General features: G+C 43.7%; 3 non-coding genes across 3 annotated transcripts; all 3 read right to left on the bottom strand.

Moving 5' to 3' along the window:
• Positions 1-3,986: 3,986 nt before the first annotated feature.
• Positions 3,987-4,059, bottom strand: trnav-cac (transfer RNA valine (anticodon CAC)). The gene has a single exon. It is a non-coding gene; the product is annotated as a tRNA-Val (tRNA).
• A 2,676-nt stretch (positions 4,060-6,735) lies between these two features.
• Positions 6,736-6,808, bottom strand: trnav-cac (transfer RNA valine (anticodon CAC)). The gene has a single exon. It is a non-coding gene; the product is annotated as a tRNA-Val (tRNA).
• Positions 6,809-9,483: 2,675 nt separating this feature from the next.
• trnav-cac (transfer RNA valine (anticodon CAC)) lies at positions 9,484-9,556 on the bottom strand. Its single transcript has one exon. It is a non-coding gene; the product is annotated as a tRNA-Val (tRNA).
• Between the last annotated feature and the right edge of the window lie 2,546 nt (positions 9,557-12,102).

Below are 12,102 nucleotides of genomic sequence, written 5' to 3'. Positions count from 1 at the left end.
AAGAAGTCATATGGAATGGTTGCATTTATTGGCAGAAGCAAGGAACGGAACAGCAAGTGGGTTATGCTAGAACTGTATAAAATTCTGGTTAGGCCACAGCTGGAGTACTGCGTGCAGTTCTGGTCACCGCATTGAAGGAAGAACGTGAATACACTGGAGAGGGTACAGAGGAGATTTACGTAGATGTTGCCGGGAGTGGAGCAACTTTGCTATGAGGACAGATTGGATAGGATGGGTTTGTTTTCCTTGGAACAGAGGAGGCTGATGGGCGACAGCATTGAGGTGTATAAAAATAGGAGGGGCCTAGATATTGTTGATTAAAAGGGTCTATTTCACATAGTGGAGTGGTCAACAACCAGGCTGCATAATTTCAAAGAAATTAGTGTCAAGGTTAAAGGGGATTTGAAGTGAACATTCTGCATGCAGATGTTTGTGAGGGTCTCAAACTCACTGCCTGAAAGTGTGGTGCAGGCAGAAACACTCACCACATTTAACAAGTTCTTAGATGTGCACATGAAATGCAATAAGGTGCAGGGGTACACACCTAAAACTGGGCATTTGTTGGCCGGTGCAGATACGATGGGCTTAAATGACTCCTTCCATGCTGTAAACCTCTATGATTATATAATTATCGGTTAGGATTACTTTCATGATGCAAAACGTGGCAATCAGATAATTAATGGTGTTTCCATTGAAGAAGTGTTCGTGCAAGCTGGGGCTCGAACTCAGTAAGCTGAGATGATGCATCTTATGAGACTGCTGTTCGGTGTACGGGGAGCGTTCTCTCGAATGGTGGCATTTTGCAGCCCAGTGAAGGGTGGTAAACCGCTGTTTGATGCTGCATTCTCCGTTTTCCGCCGGCAGCGGCTGATTGGAGAGTGTGGGAGCGGAAGTTAGGGCTTGTCCCGCCCTCACTCACTCTGGAGCTGGGGAAGAGCGATTAGTCGATGGGTTTGTTTGTGGCTTTAATTTTCTGTTGTGAAGCGTGGTGGCGTGGCAGGATCCTTTAATAATCTCTCACAGCTGACCTGAATGCACGGAATGTGCAGCTTTGAGATATGGTTTCTCCAGCGTCAGGGCTGGAAACGGGAGGGAGTGAGATACACTGTGTAGAATTTGAGTGTGGACAGAACTGCAGAGAGAAATCAGCAAATGGAACAGCATCGTGAGACACTGCACTCTGTTAATATTGAACCACTAATATGAATGATTTGATTTTATCTAATCATTAATTGAACACGTTTGCATAATGTTTCCACCCAGGGAACTTTCACGTGTGAGGCGAAAGTGATAACCACTACACTACGGAAACGCTGTGGCAGTAACACCGTGGGGAACATAACCAGAGCTTTAAACTCAACAGCTGGACTACACTTCTGGAGCTTGTGTCACGAGAAAAGAATGACGGTGCTATATTTAGCAAGGTTGTGAGTGTGGCAGGAATTGATCCCGTGTTTCTCTGCCTTTATACATAGGAACAGGAGTGGCCATTCCTCAGCAAGTGGTTAGAATCTGGAATACACTTCTCTAAAGGGCGGTGGAGTCAGACTCAATCTTATCTTTCAAAACGGAGTTGGATAAGTATCCGAATGAAAAAAATTGCACAGCTGTGGGTAAGTGACAGGGGAGTGAGACTTGTTGAGAGTTGGCATGGGCTCGACGGGCTGCATCCATTCCCTTATTCTTTGATTCTATAAGTTAGTGGCACATTTAATAGTGTGCATGTCAGCAGAATATTGAAAGGGACATGGATTCAGTCGGCACAACGAGAAGCATCTGATTCAGAAGATTCCGGTGCACGAAAATTCGGGTTTAAGGACTTTAAAAGCATAATTTTTCTTTTGTGAAGATTCGGTCAGAGAAATGTTTGAAAAAGAAGTTTTTGCTGAAAAGGGCTCAGCACTTCATCTTCTTTTTGGCTGTTAGGGCCACACTTCTTTTCGATGGTATTCTTCCAGAATGCATATTTTCTTTGCTGTTTCACAATAACCAGTCCCTTGCACTGCAGTCTATCTCACTGTTTCCAACGTCTCATGTCCATGTTACCAGCAATGAACATTTTGAAGCAGACTTCTAAAGCACAGTGTCCAAAATGGTTTATGGATTCAGAGGTAAAGTGCAGAGCACAGATAAGTTATTCAATTAAGGATTCTCCTTCAGTTAACATTTCTTTAGTTGTGCAAATGAAGATCATCAGTCAATTAATGATGTTTTCCCATGAAGGCAGGATAACATTTAATGATTATGCATTTTCTAAGTAAAAGCCCATGTGATTCAGGGCGAAGTGGCAAATTGGATCCAAATTTGGCTCAGAGGCAGGAAGCAAAGGGTAATGTTTGATGGGTGTTTTTGTGACTGGAAGGATGTTTCCAGTGGGGTTCCGCAGTTTTCAGTGCCAGATCCATTGCTTTTTATGGTATTTATCAAAGATCTAAACTTGAATATAGGTGTTATGATTACGAAGTTTTCAGGTGTTATTAAAATAGGCAGTGTGGTTGATAATGAAGAAGAAAGCTGGAGACTCCAGGAAGATATCAATCAACTGATAAGGGGGTAGAGCAGTGGCAAATGGAATTTAATCCAGAGATGTGAGAGATCGCGCATTTGTGGAGGGCTAACAAGGAAAGGGAATACACATCAACTGGTATGACATTGAGAAGTGTAGAGGAACAAAGGTAACTGGGATTGCTTATCCACAGATCCCTGAAGGTAGCTGGCCAGTTGGAAAAGTTGGTTAAGAAGTCATATGGAATGGTTGCATTTATTGGCAGAAGCAAGGAACAGAACAGCAAGTGGGTTATGCTAGAACTGTATAAAATTCTGGTTAGGCCACAGCTGGAGTACTGCGTGCAGTTCTAGTCACCGCATTGAAGGAAGGACGTGAATACGCTGGAGAGGGTACAGAGGAGATTTACGTAGATGTTGCCGGGAGTGGAGCAACTTTGCTATGAGGACAGATTGGATAGGATGGGTTTGTTTTCCTTGGAACAGAGGAGGCTGATGGGCGACAGCATTGAGGTTTATAAAAATAGGAGGGGCCTAGATATTGTCGATTGAAAGGTTCTATTTCACAGAGTGGAGTGGTCAACAACCAGGCTGCATAATTTTAAAGTAATTAGTGTAAGGGTTAAATGGGATTTGAAGTGAACATTCTGCATGCAGATGTTTGTGGGGGTCTCAAACTCACTGCCTGAAAGTGTGGTGCAGGCAGAAACACTCATCACATTTAACAAGTTCTTAGATGTGCACATGAAATGCAATAAGTTGCAGGGGTGCACACCTAAAACTGGGCAATTGTAGGCCGGTGCAGATACGATGGGCTTAAATGACTCCTTCCATGCTGTAAACCTCTATGATAATATAATTATCGGTTACGATTACTTTCATGATGCAAAACGTGGCAATCAGATAATTAATGGTGTTTCCAGTGCAGAAGTGTTCGTGCAAGCTGGGGCTCGAACTCAGGAAGCTGAGATGAAGCATCTTATGAGGCTGCTGTTCGGTGTACAGGGAGCGTTGTCTCGAATGGTGGCATTTTGCAGCCCAGTGAAGGGCGGTAAACCGCTGTTTGATGCTGCATTCTCCGCTTTCCGCCGGCAGCTGCTGATTGGAGAGTGTGGGAGCGGAAGTTTGGGCTTGTCCCGCCCTCACTCACTCTGGAGCTGGGGAAGAGCGATTATTCGATGGGTTTGTTTGTGGCTTTAATTTTCTGTTGTGAAGCGTGGTGGCGTGGCAGGATCCTTTAATAATCTCTCACAGCTGACCTGAATGCACGGATTGTGCAGCTTTGAGATATTGTTTCTCCAGCGTCAGGGCTGGAAACGGGAGGGAGTGAGAGACACTGTGTAGAATTTGAGTGTGAACAGAACTGCAGAGAGAAATCAGAAAATGGACCAGTATCGTGAGACACTGCACTCTGTTAATATTGAACCACTAATATGAATGATTTAATTTTATCTAATCATTAATTGAACACGTTTGCATAATGTTTCCGCCCAGTTTCGAACCGGGGATCTTTCGCGAGTGAGGCGAACGTGATAACCACTGCACTACGGAAACGCTGTGCCAGTAACATTGTTGGGAATATAACCAGAGCTTTAACCTCAACAGCTGGACTACGCTTCTGGAGCTTGTGTCACGAGAATAGAATGACGGTGTTATATTTAGCAAGGTTGTGAGTGAGGCAGGAATTGATCCCGTGTTTTTCTGCCTTTATACATAGGAACAGGAGTGGCCATTCCTCAGCAAGTGGTTAGAATCTGGAATACACTGCTCTAAAGGGCGGGAATGTCAGACTCAATCTTATCTTTCAAAACGGAGTTGGATCAGTATCCGAATGAAAAAAAGTTGCACAGCTGTGGGTAAATGACAGGGGAGTGAGACTTGTTGAGAGATGGCATGGGCTCGACGGGCTGCAACCATTCCCTTATTCTTTGATTCTATAAGTTAGTGGCACATTTAATAGTGTGCATGTCAGCAGAATATTGAAAGGGACATGGATTCAGTCGGCACAACGAGAGGCATCTGATTCAGAAGATTCGGGTGCACGAAAATTCGGGTTTAATGACTTTAAAAGCATAATTTTTGTTTTGTGAAGATTCGGTCAGAGAAATGTTTGGGAAAAGAAGTTTTTCCTGAGAAGGGCTCAGCACTTCATCTTCTTTTTGGCTGTTAGGGCCACACTTCTTTTCGATGTTATTTTTCCAGAATGCATATTTTCTTTGCTGTTTCACAATAAGCAGTCCCTTGCACTACAGTCTATCTCACTGTTTCCAACGTCTCATGTACATGTTACCAGCAATGAACATTTTGAAGCAGACTTCTAAAGCACAGTGTCCAAAATGGTTTATGGATTCAGAGGTAAAGTGCAGAGCACAGCTAAGTTATTCAATTAAGGACTCTCCTTCAGTTAACATTTCTTTAGTTGTGCAAATGAAGATCATCAGTCAATAAATGATGTTTTCCCATGAAGGCAGGATAACATTTAATGATTATGCATTTTCTAAGTAAAAGCCCATGTGATTCAGGGCGAAGTGGCAAATTGGATCCAAATTTGGCTCAGAGGCAGGAAGCAAAGGGTAATGTTTGATGGGTGTTTTTGTGACTGGAAGGATGTTTCCAGTGGGGTTCCACAGTTTTCAGTGCCAGATCCATTGCTTTTTATGCTATTTATCAATGAACTAAACTTGAATATAGGTGTTATGATTACGAAGTTTTCAGGTGTTATTAAAATAGGCAGTGTGATTGATAATGAAGAAGAAAGCTGGAGACTCCAGGAAGATATCAATCAACTGATCAGGGGGTAGAGCAGTGGCAAATGGAATTTAATCCAGAGATGTGAGACATCGCGTATTTGTGGAGGGCTAACAAGGAAAGGGAATACACATCAACTGGTATGAAATTGAGAAGTGTAGAGGAACAAAGGTAACTGGGATTGCTTGTCCACAGATCCCTGAAGGTAGCTGGTCAGTTGGAAAAGTTGGTTAAGAAGTCATATGGAATGGTTGCATTTATTGGCAGAAGCAAGGAACAGAACAGCAAGTGGGTTTTGCTAGAACTGTATACAATTCTGGTTAGGCCACAGCTGGAGTACTGCGTGCAGTTCTAGTCACCGCATTGAAGGAAGGACGTGAATACGCTGGAGAGGGTACAGAGGAGATTTACGTAGATGTTGCCGGGAGTGGAGCAACTTTGCTCTGAGGACAGATTGGATAGGATGGGTTTGTTTTCCTTGGAACAGAGGAGGCTGATGGGCGACAGCATTAAGGTGTAAATAAAAAGGAGGGGCCTAGATATTGTTGATTAAAAGGGTCTATTTCACATAGTGGAGTGGTCAACAACCAGGCTGCATAATTTAAAAGAAATTAGTGTAAGGGTTAAAGGGGATTTGAAGTGAACATTCTGCATGCAGATGTTTGTGGGGGTCTCAAACTCACGGCCTGAAAGTGTGGTGCAGGCAGAAACCCTCACCACATTTAACAAGTTCTGAGATGTGCACATGAAATGCAATAAGGTGCAGGGGGACACACCTAAAACTGGACATTTGTTGGCCGGTGCAGATACGATGGACTTAAATGTCTCCTTCCATGCTGTAAACCTCTATGATTATATAATTATCGGTAAGGATTACTTTCATGATGCAAAACGTGGCAATCAGATAATTAATGGTGTTTCCAGTGAAGAAGTGTTCGTGCAAGCTGGGGCTCGAAGTCAGGAAGCTGAGATGAAGCACCTTATGAGGCTGCTGTTCGGTGTACGGTGAGCGTTGTCTCGAACGGTGGCATTTTGCAGCCCAGTGAAGGGCGGTAAACCGCTGTTTGATGCTGCATTCTCCGCTTTCCGCCGGCAGCGGCTGATTGGAGAGTGTGGGAGCGGAAGTTTGGGCTTGTCCCGCCCTCACTCACTCTGGAGCTGGGGAAGAGCGATTATTCGATGGGTTTGTTTGTGGCTTTAATTTTCTGTTGTGAAGCGTGGTGGCGTGGCAGGATCCTTTAATAATCTCTCACAGCTGACCTGAATGCACGGAATGTGCAGCTTTGAGATATTGTTTCTCCAGCGTCAGGGCTGGAAACGGGAGGGAGTGAGAGACACTGTGTAGAATTTGAGTGTGAACAGAACTGTAGAGAGAAATCAGAAAATGGACCAGCATCGTGATACACTGCACTCTGTTAATATTGAACCAATAATATGAATGATTTAATTTTATCTAATCATTAATTGAACACGTTTGCATAATGTTTCCGCCCGGTTTCGAACTGGGGATCTTTCGCGTGTGAGGCGAACGTGATAACCACTACACTACGGAAACGCTGTTCCAGTAACATTGTTGGGAACATAACCAGAGCTTTAACCTCAACAGCTGCACTGCGCTTCTGGAGCTTGTGTCACGAGAACAGAATGACGGTGCTATATTTAGCAAGGTTGTGAGTGAGGCAGGAATTGATCCCGTGTTTCTCTGCCTTTATACATAGGAACAGGAGTGGCCATTCCTCAGCAAGTGGTTAGAATCTGGAATACACTGCTCTAAAGGGCGGTGGAGTCAGACTCAATCTTATCTTTCAAAACGGAGCTGGATAAGTATCCGAATGAAAAAAATTGCACAGCTGTGGGTAAATGACAGGGGAGTGAGACTTGTTGAGAGTTGGCATGGGCTCGACGGGCTGCAACCATTCCCTTATTCTTTGATTCTATAAGTTAGTGGCACATTTAATAGTGTGCATGTCAGCAGAATATTGAAAGGAACATGGATTCAGTCGGCACAACGAGAGGCATCTGATTCAGAAGATTCGGGTGCACGAAAATTCGGGTTTAATGACTTTAAAAGCATAATTTTTGTTTTGTGAAGATTCGGTCGGAGAAATGTTTGGGAAAATAATTTTTTGCTGAAAAGGGCTCAGCACTTCATCTTCTTTTTGGCTGTTCGGGCCACACTGCTTTTCGATGGTATTCTTCCAGAATGTATATTTTCTTTGCTGTTTCACAATAACCAGTCCCTTGCACTACAGTCTATCTCACTGTTTCCAACGTCTCATGTACATGGTTCCAGCAATGAACATTTTGAAGCAGACTTCTAAAGCACAGTGTCCAAAATGGTTTATGGATTCAGAGGTAAAGTGCAGAGCACAGCTAAGTTATTCAATTAAGGACTCTCCTTCAGTTAACTTTTCTTTAGTTGTGCAAATGAAGATCATCAGTCAATTAATGATGTTTTCCCATGAAGGCAGGATAACATTTAATGATTATGCATTTTCTAAGTAAAAGCCCATGTGATTCAGGGCGAAGTGGCAAATTGGATCCAAATTTGGCTCAGAGGCAGGAAGCAAAGGGTAATGTTTGATGGGTGTTTTTGTGACTGGAAGGATGTTTCCAGTGGGGTTCCACAGTTTTCAGTGCCAGATCCATTGCTTTTTATGGTATTTATCAATGAACTAAACTTGAATATAGGTGTTATGATCACGAAGTTTTCACGTGTTATTAAAATAGGCAGTGTGATTGATAATGAAGAAGAAAGCTGGAGACTCCAGGAATAAATCAATTAACTGATAAGGAAGTAGAGCAGTGGCAAATGGAATTTAATCCAGAGATGTGAGAAATCGCGCATTTGTGGAGGGCTAACAATGAAAGGGAATACACATCAACTGGTATGACATTGAGAAGTGTAGAGGAACAAAGGTAACTGGGATTGCTTGTCCACAGATCCCTGAAGGTAGCTGGTCAGGTGGAAAAGTTGGTTAAGAAGTCATATGGAATGGTTGCATTTATTGGCAGAAGCAAGGAACAGAACAGCAAGTGGGTTTTGCTAGAACTGTATAAAATTCTGGTTAGGCCACAGCTGGAGTACTGCGTGCAGTTCTCGTCACCGCATTGAAGGAAGGACGTGAATACGCTGGAGAGGGTACAGAGGAGATTTACGTAGATGTTGCCGGGAGTAGAGCAACTTTGCTATGAGGACAGATTGGATAGGATGGGTTTGTTTTCCTTGGAACAGAGGAGGCTGATGGGCGACAGCATTAAGGTGTATATAAAAAGGAGGGGCCTAGATATTGTTGATTAACAGGGTCTATTTCACATAGTGGAGTGGTCAACAACCAGGCTGCATAATTTAAAAGTAATTAGTGTAAGGGTTAAAGGGGATTTGAAGTGAACATTCTGCATGCAGATGTTTGTGGGGGTCTCAAACTCACTGCCTGAAAGTGTGGTGCAGGCAGAAACCCTCACCACATTTAACAAGTACTGAGATGTGCACATGAAATGCAATAAGGTGCAGGGGGACACATCTAAAACTGGACATTTGTTGGCCGGTGCAGATACGATGGGCTTAAATGACTCCTTCCATGCTGTAAACCTCTATGATGATATAATTATCGGTTAGGATTTCTTTCATGATGCGAAACGTGGCAATCAGATAATTAATGGTGTTTCCAGTGAAGAAGTGTTCGTGCAAGCTGGGGCTCGAACTCAGGAAGCTGAGATGAAGCATCTTATGAGGCTGCTGTTTGGTGTACGGGGAGCGTTGTCTCGAACGGTGGCATTTTGCAGCCCAGTGAAGGGCGGTGAACCGCTGTTTGATGCTGCATTCTCCGCTTTCCGCCGACAGCGGCTGATTGGAGAGTGTGAGATCGGAAGTTAGGGCTTGTCCCGCCCTCATTCACTCTGGAGCTGGGGAAGAGCGATTAGTCGATGGGTTTGTTTGTGGCTTTAATTTTCTGTTGTGAAGCGTGGTGGCGTGGCAGGATCCTTTAATAATCTCTCACAGCTGACCTGAATGCACGGAATGTGCAGCTTTGAGATATGGTTTCTCCAGCGTCAGGGCTGGAAACGGGAGGGAGTGAGAGACACTGTGTAGAATTTGAGTGTGAACAGAACTGCAGAGAGAAATCAGCAAATGGACCAGCATCGTGAGACACTGCACTCTGTTCATCTTGAAGCACTAATATGAATGATTTAATTTTATCCAATCATTAATTGAACACGTTTGCATAATGTTTCCGCCCGGTTTCGAACCGGGGACCTTTCGCGTGTGAGGCGAACGTAATAACCACTACACTACGGAAACGCTGTGCCAGTAACGTTGTTGGGAACATAACCAGAGCTTTAACCTCAACAGCTGGACTACACTTCTGGAGCTTGTGTCACGAGAATAGAATGACGGTGCTGCATTTCGCAAGGTTGTGAGTGAGGCAGGAATTGATCCCGTGCTTCTCTGCCTTTATACATAGGAACAGGAGTGGCCATTCCTGAGCAAGTGGTTAGAATCTGGAATACACTGCTCTAAAGGGCGGTGGAGTAAGACTCAATCTTATCTTTCAAAACGGAGTTGGATAAGTATCCGAATGAAAAAAATTGCAGAGCTGTGGATAAATGACAGGGGAGTGAGACTTGTTGATAGTTGGCATGGGCTCGACGGGCTGCAACCATTCCCTTATTCTTTGATTCTATAAGTTAGTGGCATATTTAATACTGTTCATGTCAGCAGAATATTGAAAGGCACATCGATTCAGTCGGCACAACGAGAGGCATCTGATTCAGAAGATTCGGGTGCACGACAATTCGGGTTCAATGACTTTAAAAGCATCATTTTTGTTTTGTGAAGATTCGGTCAGTGAAATGTTAGGGAAAATAATTTTTTGCTGAAAAGGGCTCAGCACTTCATCTTCTTTTTGGCTGCTTGGGTCACACTTCTTTTCGATGGTATTCTTCCAGAATGTATATTTTCTTTGCTGTTTCACAATAACTAGTCCCTTGCACTACAGTCTATCTCACTGTTTCCAACGTCTCATGTACATGTTACCAGCAATGAACATTTTGAAGCAGACTTCTAAAGCAGTGTCCAAAATGGTTCATGGCTTCAGAGGTAAAGTGCAGAGCACAGATAAGTTATTCAATTAAGGACTCTCCTTCAGTTAACATTTCTTTAGTTGTGCAAATGAAGATCATCAGTCAATTAATGATGTTTTCCCATGAAGGCAGGATAACATTTAATGATTATGCATTTTCTAAGTAAAAGCCCATGTGATTCAGGGCGAAGTGGCATATTAGATCCAAATTTCGGTGTTATTGTGACTGGAAGGATGTTTCCAGTGGGGTTCCGCAGTTTTCAGTGCCAGATCCATTGCTTTTTATGGTATTTATCAATGATCTAAACTTGAATATAGGTGTTATGATTACGAAGTTTTCAGGTGTTATTAAAATAGGCAGTGTGGTTGATAATGAAGAAGAAAGCTGGAGACTCCAGGAAGATATCAATCAACTGATAAGGAGGTAGAGCAGTGGCAAATGGAATTTAATCCAGAGATGTGAGAGATCGCGCATTTGTGGAGGGCTAACAAGGAAAGGGAATACACATCAACTGGTATGACATTGAGAAGTGTAGAGGAACAAAGGTAACTGGGATTGCTTGTCCACACATCCCTGAAGGTAGCTGGCCAGTTGGAAAAGTTGGTTAAGAAGTCATATGGAATGGTTGCATTTATTGGCAGAAGCAAGGAACAGAACAGCAAGTGGGTTATGCTAGAACTGTATAAAATTCTGGTTAGGCCACAGCTGGAGTACTGCGTGCAGTTCTAGTCACCGCATTGAAGAAAGGACGTGAATACGCTGGAGAGGGTACAGAGGAGATTTACGTACATGTTGCCGGGAGTGGAGCAACTTTGCTATGAGGACAGATTGGATAGGATAGGTTTGTTTTCCTTGGAACAGAGGAGGCTGATGGGCGACAGCATTGAGGTGTATAAAAATAGGAGGGGCCTAGATATTGTTGATTAAAAGTGTCTATTTCACATATTGGAGTGGTCAACAACCAGGCTGCATAATTTAAAAGTAATTAGTGTTAGGGTTAAAGGGGATTTGAAGTGAACATTCTGCATGCAGATGTTTGTGGGGGTCTCAAACTCACTGCCTGAAAGTGTGGTGCAGGCAGAAACCCTCACCACATTTAACAAGTTCTTAGATGTGCACATGAAATGCAATAAGGTACAGAGGTACACACCTAAAACTGAGCATTTGTTGGCCGGTGCAGATACGATGGGCTTAAATGACTGCTTCCATGCTGTAAACCTCGATGATTATATAATTATCGGTTAGGATTACTTTCATGACGCAAAACGTGGCAATCAGATAATTAATGGTGTTTCCAGTGAAGAAGTGTTCGTGCAAGCTGGGGCTCGAACTCAGGAAGCTGAAATGAAGCATCTTTTGAGGCTGCTGTTTGGTGTACGGGGAGCGTTGTCTCGAACGGTGGCATTTTGCAGCCCAGTGAAGGGCGGTAAACCGCTGTTTGATGCTGCATTCTCCGCTTTCCGCCGGCAGCGGCTGATTGGAGAGTGTGGGAGCGGAAGTTAGGGCTTGTCCCGCCCTCACTCACTCTGGAGCTGGGGAAGAGCGATGAGTCGATGAGTTTGCTTGTCGCTTTAATTTTCTGTTGTGAAGCGTGGTGGCGTGGCAGGATCCTTTAATAATCTCTCACAGCTGACCTGAATGCACGGAATGTGCAGCTTTGAGATATGGTTTCTCCAGCGTCAGGGCTGGAAACGGGAGGGAGTGAGAGACACTGTGTCGAATTTGAGTGTGGACAGAACTGCAGAGAGAAATCAGCAAATGGAA

This window comes from Pristiophorus japonicus, chromosome 3, assembly GCF_044704955.1.
Source record: "Pristiophorus japonicus isolate sPriJap1 chromosome 3, sPriJap1.hap1, whole genome shotgun sequence".
Classification (NCBI taxonomy): domain Eukaryota; kingdom Metazoa; phylum Chordata; class Chondrichthyes; family Pristiophoridae; genus Pristiophorus; species Pristiophorus japonicus.
The sequence above is the reverse complement of the archived record's forward strand: the minus strand, read 5'-3'. Positions and strand labels throughout refer to the sequence as shown.